Source organism: Tyto alba, unplaced genomic scaffold, assembly GCF_018691265.1.
Source record: "Tyto alba isolate M040663 unplaced genomic scaffold, T.alba_DEE_v4.0 Super-Scaffold_1000006, whole genome shotgun sequence".
Taxonomy (NCBI): Eukaryota; Metazoa; Chordata; class Aves; order Strigiformes; family Tytonidae; genus Tyto; species Tyto alba.
Window position 1 is genome coordinate 21,431,064 of NW_024881272.1, and position 8,875 is coordinate 21,439,938.

The window sequence follows — 8,875 nt, forward strand, 5'->3', positions numbered from 1 at the left end:
GGCCTGGCCCATGCCTACTGAACCCTGCTTGCCACTATGCAGTATCCTCAAAAGGAAGATGTTTCTGCATCTGAGAGCAAAACAGCAGACACTGCAGCCACTCTGACTAGGGCAACAGACACTGCAGCCACTCCGACCTCTACGATAAGTAGTGCGGGTGAACCAGAGAATCAATCCATGGCAGTATCAGTTGCTCCCATACAGAAGAAGAAATACACTAAAAAAAAATACGGAATGCTTCACGAATTTGCATGTCATCCTTGTGCAGGGGCCATGCTAATCTTCTCTGTATCATTAAAAAAATTATTCCCCCTGCATACAGGCAAGGGCTCTCTGACCTAGAGAGCCCCTGGGGTCTCAGTGTGCTGCAGCACTCCTCCCACTGCCAAACTAACAGGAACTCTAGTCCAGCCCCAACCAGGACAGGGTGCTTCTGACTTTCAATATCATAGTGAATTTAGGAAAGAAATCTCTTCGTAAAATGCAGATTTTTCATGCTGTGAGTTTTAGGGACCCTAATTTCAATGAAATGCTTTGCAAAATGTGGATGTTAGATGAGCAGGATAAAACAACTGAGGAATCCTGCTATTTGGGAAATTACTTTTTTTTATGCTAAATGGGGGAAAATGGTGAATCTAATAAAGTAAAAGAGAAGGGGGCTATCAATGACTCCCTTCAAGGCAGTGTGCCAGGCAGTCTTGGCCAGATTTCCATAGTACTACCTTTGGATTTTATTAAATTAAAATAAAACCTGTCATCCTGGCTTTCATTGGCACAGTCAAATGCACAGTTTTTTACTTAGTTCCAACATCAGCCTTGCACTTCCATCCAGCATTAATATTTCACAATGTAATATACATAGTTCTGTGGCATTTTTTACATATCTGGCAAACAGTTACTGAAAAATATTCTGTTAAAAGTTAAACAGTGTTACTAACTATTTGATCATGTCAACTCCTTTTCGCTGTTTTCCCTCAGGGACCAAAACATTTGGAAATGTGAATCAAAGAAATCAGAAATGGAAAAGTCCCATTATGTCATCTAATCCAATCCTCCAGTAGCACATAATTGTTCCCCATAATACTTTTTTCCACAGTTTTGTTCAGTCTGGTTTCAGATACTTGGGAACACTGCTCGCCAACATGCTTTTTGAAAGCTGGATGGGTAGACTTCAGACAGACCCAACATCACCTCTAAGGTCACCTCTTGCCTCTTCTGATTTGTCCTGGCAGTCACAGCTTTGTAGGGGATCATATAGGGACTGGGGGTTGCCAAAATGGAGAGGAAAAGCTTCAGCTGCATGTTCTCCTTTATATCCCTGCTGCGATTTTCCTTATGTAGAAGGCTAAAGTAATGCAAACCAGACCTGCTTCACATGCTGATGGGAGCAGCTTTTTCACCTAGTTCTACTGCTTCTGTCAGACTTCAGCTGTGAATCTGGACTAGAGGACTCCTGTCTGGGTCCTGAGGGATGAAAGCGCCTGCTAGATAGGTTCCACCATTAGTCAGTGCAGTCTGACACAGATCTGAACAATGTGAAAACCCAGCAGCTGTCAATGATTTATATTATTCCTTGCCTCTCCCTCTCAAGGCCTTGGACAGTCACTGGTAAGAATGGCAGCATCAGAGGCGTATGGTTGGTCTGGAGGAGAAGTAGTTCACAAAGTGTAGCAGTGAGTTAGAGTCTTTCCCAGGGGAACATCTGAGACATTCCAGTTTTGTTCCAGTAGTGTTAGATAACCTAAATTATTGGGCTAGTATCAAAGATCTGCATAAAGCTCTTCCTCACATTTCTGTGCATTCAGAAAGGTAGAGACATACCTGCTATCTGAAGGACAGAGGACCATACAGCCAAATTTGTGAGGATATAAAGGAAACATCTTTCTCAGGTGGACTAGGGAAACAGGAAGCCCAGCAGATAGAGGAGCTTGAAGACCTGGAGCTACTACTGTTATTGCTCTCTGCTTCTCCTAAACATCTACATGCCTAATTGTTCTTGAGTGTCAGCTGCTCATGAGACACCCACAATGTGCTTTTGCCTCTGGCAAAAGTATTTCACAAGGGCATTTTCTGGTCAGGAATTTCTGTCATTATTTAACACACTTTCCATCTATTTAACCAATAGGTATACTTCCACCAATCACAATGGATATCTGTTCCGTCCAAGTTCAAGATAATTTCTTACATTCTTTGAGTAAAGGAATCCCAAAGGAGACTTGATCATTCATATACTCAAACAAAAGTCAATCAGTTCCTCTCTATATTTTTATTAGATGGTAGAATACTGAATAAGTATGAAAAGTTTTAGGCATCGCTAGAGAAGCCCTGTTTAGGATCGTTACCTGACCCTGAGCTATTCTGCAGTGTCCAGGAGGCTCGTCACAGGATGAGCATGAAAGTCTGTGCAGAGCCACAAGATCATGCTTGGATATGTTTTTCTAACAGGTCTTAGAAACCTCTTCTATTACTATTCTTGTGCATTTGAGATGAACTTGGTATCACAGGCAAAAGAAGACAGTTTTGTAGTGCACACCTGCACACTTTCTGTGCAAACTGAAGGTTAATCAAATCCCAAGGATGATCCCTGATAGGGAAAATAAACATGCTTACCCTGTGTTTGTCTTTTGATAACTTCTGAGCATCTTGTTTCCTGCAAATTATGACAGCTAATATTGTATATTTTGATCTTAGTTATTGATTTTGGAAAAAAAAGGCTTGTTAAGTGGGCTAGTGACAGGTAGCTTGGTAATTTCAAGGGACTGGTTCACAGTCCTAAGGACCTTGGATATTGTCCTGGGCGATACATTATCCTCATCAGTGTTTCATTCCTGCCTATAACCTCCTTTAACTATAAATTCAGAATACTGCTATACAAATAAATTGAGATACATATTATCCTCTGAACAAAATAATATAGCTGTTAACCTTATTCTCTACATTTAGATATATGTAGATGTATAGTGTATAAGTATAATCAACATGTCATTAGTCACAAATCAATGTACTATGGAAAAAATATAGGCATTCTTTTCAACGTGTATGTGCTGCATCTGTTACAAAGGAAGTTGAATTATATATGCACTTGAAAATACATGTGTTTTCATTTTGTGGTAGAGACCCTATTTATTTCATTTCAGATTCGCTGCAGAAACCTGCCATGCAAGCGAATAACTTAGCATCATTGGGGAGATTTTAAGATTCTCTAGCTGTAGAGATTTATGCAACTGTTTATGGAAATGTGGAAAAGACTTTTTCACCAGTAAATGTCTAGTTACATATTTACCTAAAATATACATCCTGGGCTTTGTTTATTTACAGGTATGATGTGAAATCTCTATATGGAGCCTGGAATTTTGTGAAGTATGTCCTATAAACAAATTAACACTGAGAAGTCTTTCAACTATCTATAACATCTGACACTGTTTCTGAATTTCTAAACAATGGCTATAGTTTTGGTCAGAGCTCATTTTACTGATTCTGTGGGGAAACCAGAATTCACAAAATGTATCCAGCAGATTCTCCTTTGTACAAAGAATTCATCTGAAGAATGAGAAACAAGGCTATGAGCATATTATCATCCAATTATTCCACAATCCACTATTTTTTACTTTTGAAATCACATTGACTTCAGTAATTACTTGCAGTTTTATTTCAGAAGTAGGATTTTGAACTGTAAGAATGCAAAATACAGTCCACTCCATGCAAAGCTTATTAAAAAAAAAAGTATTCACATGAAAGCACTTTCAAAATACTAAGCTAGATGATGAGTATAGATGCCAAAACAGGTTGATAAATCCTTCAATCATCCTGTGTCTCTTCCAGCAGTTTTCAAGTCATATTTGAATTTCCTGCTTTTCAGCAGAATTCACATACCTTTATTTTTTTTTTTTTCTGTGAACAACACAATTAGCAGCTTAATCTTAATAAAAGATGTTCAGTAAATCTCATTCTCATATATGAAGGTATTTCCAGAGAAAGCTCATTTCCATAGCATTTTAGGCTGGCATGTGAGAAAGGAGGCATCCCAATATTTTCTAAGGAAACAAAATTCTATCATCATCTTCCCTCAGTTTTTTTGAAAATGATTGCATGAGCCAGTGTATCAATCATATTATTTTTCTGGATGTTTGTTTGTTTTTGTTTTTAAAGAAGTGTGGCTTGAATTTTTGGTCCTTCTCTCATACATGGTTCCTGGTTTTTTATTCAAACTAATAGAGCTCAGATGCACGGCTGGTATTTTGGAGTATAAACTTTGAAGGATAGTTGCCCAGATTCCCACTACTGAATCAATTCTATAAAAAACTGTTGTTTCTTTGAGGCTGCTGACTTAAAGTCCAATAGAAAAAACTTAAGTACCGTGAAGACAGAAAGGATGTCCCTAGAATCAGAAATAAATGAAACAGAATGAAGAATCAGAATTTCTTTCTGAATTTGGAGTTTGGCCAAGCAAAAGTGAAGATAAACACAAGCAGGTTAAGATGTTTGTTTATATTGTGTTAATAAATAATCTTCTCCAGGATTAAGTATCTTCTGTCTAGATTATATCTGCTTACTAATATATTGTCAGTGAAACCAAATGGAGCACAAATAAGGTCTTGTTTACTCCGTTTTTTAAAGGCAAAAGATAAGGCAGTCTGTATAATTTTTTTTGCTTTATTTCTTCAACGAAGATTTCCTGATGACAAAAAGAATACATAACTAGCACCCCAAATTGTTTGGAATGTAAATGTTCTTTCACTAAATCTCATCTACCATGTTCAGAAGAAGGGAATTGGCTTCAAGTGAAAAAACAATATTGTACATATACAAACCTATAAAGAGGTTGGAATTGTAATGAGAATGTACTGTCTCATGGCACTTTCTGCACCGTTTGATCATTTTCATTTAAAATTCATATACAAACTAAAATGCTACAGATTGCTTGCATCGTCACAACCACTAACAAACTTTGGCTGAGTTTTCAGTATCTGCAAGGATGGAACTCGTATTTCTTGTGGTTCCCTGTTAACTTTAGCATATTTATGTGTGGATATAAGACTCTACCTATGCAGTGTTATGGTCAATACTGCTTTATGTTTCTCATATTTCTCTGTGTTTCTAAGTGAATGTTAAATGGTGAGGCCTGATCCTGTGAAATCTATTCACGTCGATGTGATGATCACACTGATTTGATTCCCTAAAGCATGATGCCTGCTGGATTATACTACTACTTTAGAATATACCTAGTGCCTCTATTTGGGATTATCTGAAAAATGACTGTCAGAGAAAAAGAGGCAATTTTCCAGTTTTCTTGCAAATGAGTGTCTTTTCTGTAGGTAAGCAGAAAATGTAAAATAACACCAATTTTTCTTCTAATTTACTAGTCAATCTTGTTCAGTTTGAGGAACATTCATTTAGTACGTACCATTTAAGACAAAGCAAATCTGTTTGTCATGCTTCCTTCACACTATTACACTTTTATTGATTGCATAGTGACAATTAAATTATTGTACTGCTCAAGAGCACGATCAAAAACTTGAAGTCAATGGAAGCCTTTCAACTGAATTCAGTGGACTTTGATTAGCATCACATGTACTGGATTTACTGACTAAATAGCTGCAGTTGAAAAGTCATCTCTAATGTCTGCAGGTACTGTACAATTTAATGGGGAGCTATGTGGTAGCAAGGAATTAACTACTGCAAACTGAGTATGTGAATATGTAAAACATGATTTTACTGTCTGACAGATGTAGTTTAGAGTGTGATTATAAGATTCAAAATGTGCAGAGTAAGGTAAGTATAGAAAAACTTAGGAATAACCTTCAAATTTCTACTCTCAGTTCTCTAGTGGTTTTTGCCAATAAAATTTACAGTTTTCCTCAGTCTCCATAAACAGAGCTAGAGTGACTGCCTCTTTGCTCTGAGACACCAGTCCCACACAAGCTGGAGAATGCTGACACTGATACACCTGTTTGATGCACAAACAGAGGATTTTAGTTTTCAGGGCTGTCAGTCCAGCCATATTCCTCGTGATTATAAGATCATAGCTTAAGATACCTTTCCCTTCTGTAGTCATTAAAAAATGCATAAAAATGTTCTTTAAACACAGAGGTCTTTTCAAAGTCAAAATGCTGTGACTGTTTAAAACTTTTAAGTCCAGTCTGGATTTAGATGTTTCTAAGCCAATTCAAACATGTAATTACAATAAAACTTTGACCTGCTATCACCTTTCAGGCAGTAATAATAAAACTAAACAGAGTATCATTCTACATTCCTAACTCTCCAAAGGAACATCACAAAGATGATACTATGGTTTAGGGTTTTTTCCCCCAGAATATTTATATGAAAAGAAAAAGTACAAAGTAAAATAATCTTCAAGCCATTCAAATAATCAATTAAGCTCTCAAAGAGGATAAGAGAGGTTGGATATGAATGATTAATCCATATCTCCCAAAAGCTATCAAATATTCCTTTTTTTGTTGTCGTTTACTTCCAAATGTTTCAGATAAATATGTTGCTTCCATTTTGACTTTGAACCTATGAAAAAAAGAAGGAACATTTTGTTGTGCTTCCTGTAAATTGTCAGGCTTAACTTTTACAACCTCAGAAAGAAATGAACTCTTGGCATAAATAAATTATCAGATTCTGTGGCTCATAGATTATTCAGTGAACAAAGTACAGTAGTTTTGCTAAGAAAAAAACATTTTTTCAACTGCATCTTTTCATTCTCCTTGTACAATAAAGCTAAAGACTGCTGAGCCTATTCTCTTCTATGAGACAAGATCATCAGTGTGACAAAATGTTAAAACATACTTGTTTTAACTACACATAAAAGATTTGTCACTGAGCCTGAATGGACAATAATAATCCTGTTGTCATGATTTTTAGGTTCATTCTTCTCTTATGGAAATGAAACATAATTATACCTAAAGAGAAATCTGTTCCTGGGAGCTTAATTTCTGTTAGAATTTCAGAGGCAGCAGCTCAACTACCTTGTGTTAAGTGCTTTGAGATCCTAGGTAGAACTATAAACTTTCAGATCTGTGGAAGTATATTATTATATCAGTCACACAATTTAGTGTAAAAAAACCTGCAAATAAACACCAATGCCAATTAGGGAATGGAGGAAAGAGCAAAGCACTGTGCCCGTTCTTTCAGTGAGAAATATAGTATGTGATTATTGTCCTGTGAACGATGGTTTAGAGACAGTGCAGGACATTTGGTTTCTGGTGGAAAAGAATATAACATGACAGCTACTATTTTTAGTTCTGTTTAAGAATGTTAATTGAAATCTAAACCAGCAATAGGAACCCTAAGCTTTAATAGAGTAAGACAAATATAAGATGTAGTGTCAAAGTATAAAGGCTAGACCTAGCATAAAGTGCAGGAAGGGAAAGTGACAATCTATTATTCCCAAGAGGAAAAGAAAACACACTTTTTCAGTCTGTATTTCAGTAATGAACACTAAGAACAGGATTGAAGAAAAAATCTACAGTATCTTTGCTATTGAAGCAGATAATGGTTTGTAATGCATGTATCTCTGGATTCATAGTGTAAAAATCAGAACAGGGCACTGTTATACAGAAATCCCAAGGTATTTCTGGTTTTACCACCACTGGTTTGACATGTGGACTTCATTAAGCAACTGAAGCCTAGATCCAAAGAAAAACTTAGATACTGAGAAAGTAGATAGCTGACCATAAATTAGAATAAAGGAAAACCCTTTCCAGACAGACACATCATTAACATGCTGGAAGAGAGGGGGACGTCAGGTGAGGAGAGAACCAAAACCAGCAGCCCACAGAGAAGGATCTAGCTGAGAGAAGCTGATGGGGAGGAGCTGATGAACACGGAGTAAGTCATTACTCCTGCTGCTTCTTCAGTTTTTTCAAAACAGGGTATCTAGCACTCCCTCCTGATTACTTGCTTTCTGCTATTTCTTAGGTCTATTATTTTAATTTTGAAGGACTGTTAGAAGAATGTAGGGTGATGGTAATGGTTGCAACATGTGTAGCAGCCAAATGATTAATGTGATCATGAAGAGTGTCCTGTTTCAGTGCCTTTCACAGCCTGAGTTTAGCCAGCTTGCTGTGCTGGTTTTGGCTGGGATAGAGTTAATTTTCTTCACAATAGCTAGTGTGGGGCTATGGTTTGATAACATAGGGATGTTTTCATTATTGCTGAGCAGTGCTGAGGCAAGGCCTTTGCTGCTTCTCACCCCACCCCATCAGCGAGTGGGCTGGGGGTGCACGAGGAGCTGGGAGGGGACACAGATGGGACAGCTGACCCCAACTGACCCCAGGGATGTCCCACACTATATGGCGTCATGCTCAGCCATAAAACTAGGAGGGAGTTGGCAGAGGGGCCATTGCTCGGAGACTGACTGGTCATTGATCAGTTGGTGGTGAGCAACTGTTTTCATTTGTATCACTTGTCTTTCTTGGGTTTTATTTCTCTCTCTTTGCTATTTTCCTTTTCATTATAAATAATAATAATTATTATTTTTAAAATCAATTATTAAACTGTTTTTATCTCAACTCATGAGTTTTCTCACTTTTACTATTCTGATTCTGTTCTCCCACCCCACTGAGGCGGCAGTGAGTGAGTGGTTGTGTGGTGCTTGGTTGCTGGCTGGGGTTGTATATCTGGTCTCCCACCTTTTTAGCTCTTCAAAAACCCCACTAAAATATAGTTGAGGTTAGCAGCCATTCCCCTTGTTTAAATTGGCCAGTCTTTAGAAAGGATTGCAAAGTGAATTGGACCAGAAAGATAAAAGAAAAATAGGTTTCTCATAGACTCTCATGAACCAGTGATAAATAGCATTTACCCAGGAAGCAGTAGTCTGGGTTTCAATTTTTGAGTGCATCATTAAAATATAAATTATTTTGTACGCTGT

At 37.4% G+C, this 8,875-nt stretch overlaps 1 non-coding gene across 1 annotated transcript; it reads right to left on the minus strand.

Moving 5' to 3' along the window:
- Nucleotides 1–223: 223 nt before the first annotated feature.
- LOC116963578 lies at nt 224–327 on the minus strand. The gene has a single exon (XR_004408290.1). It is a non-coding gene; the product is annotated as a U6 spliceosomal RNA (small nuclear RNA).
- Nucleotides 328–8,875: the final 8,548 nt, after the last annotated feature.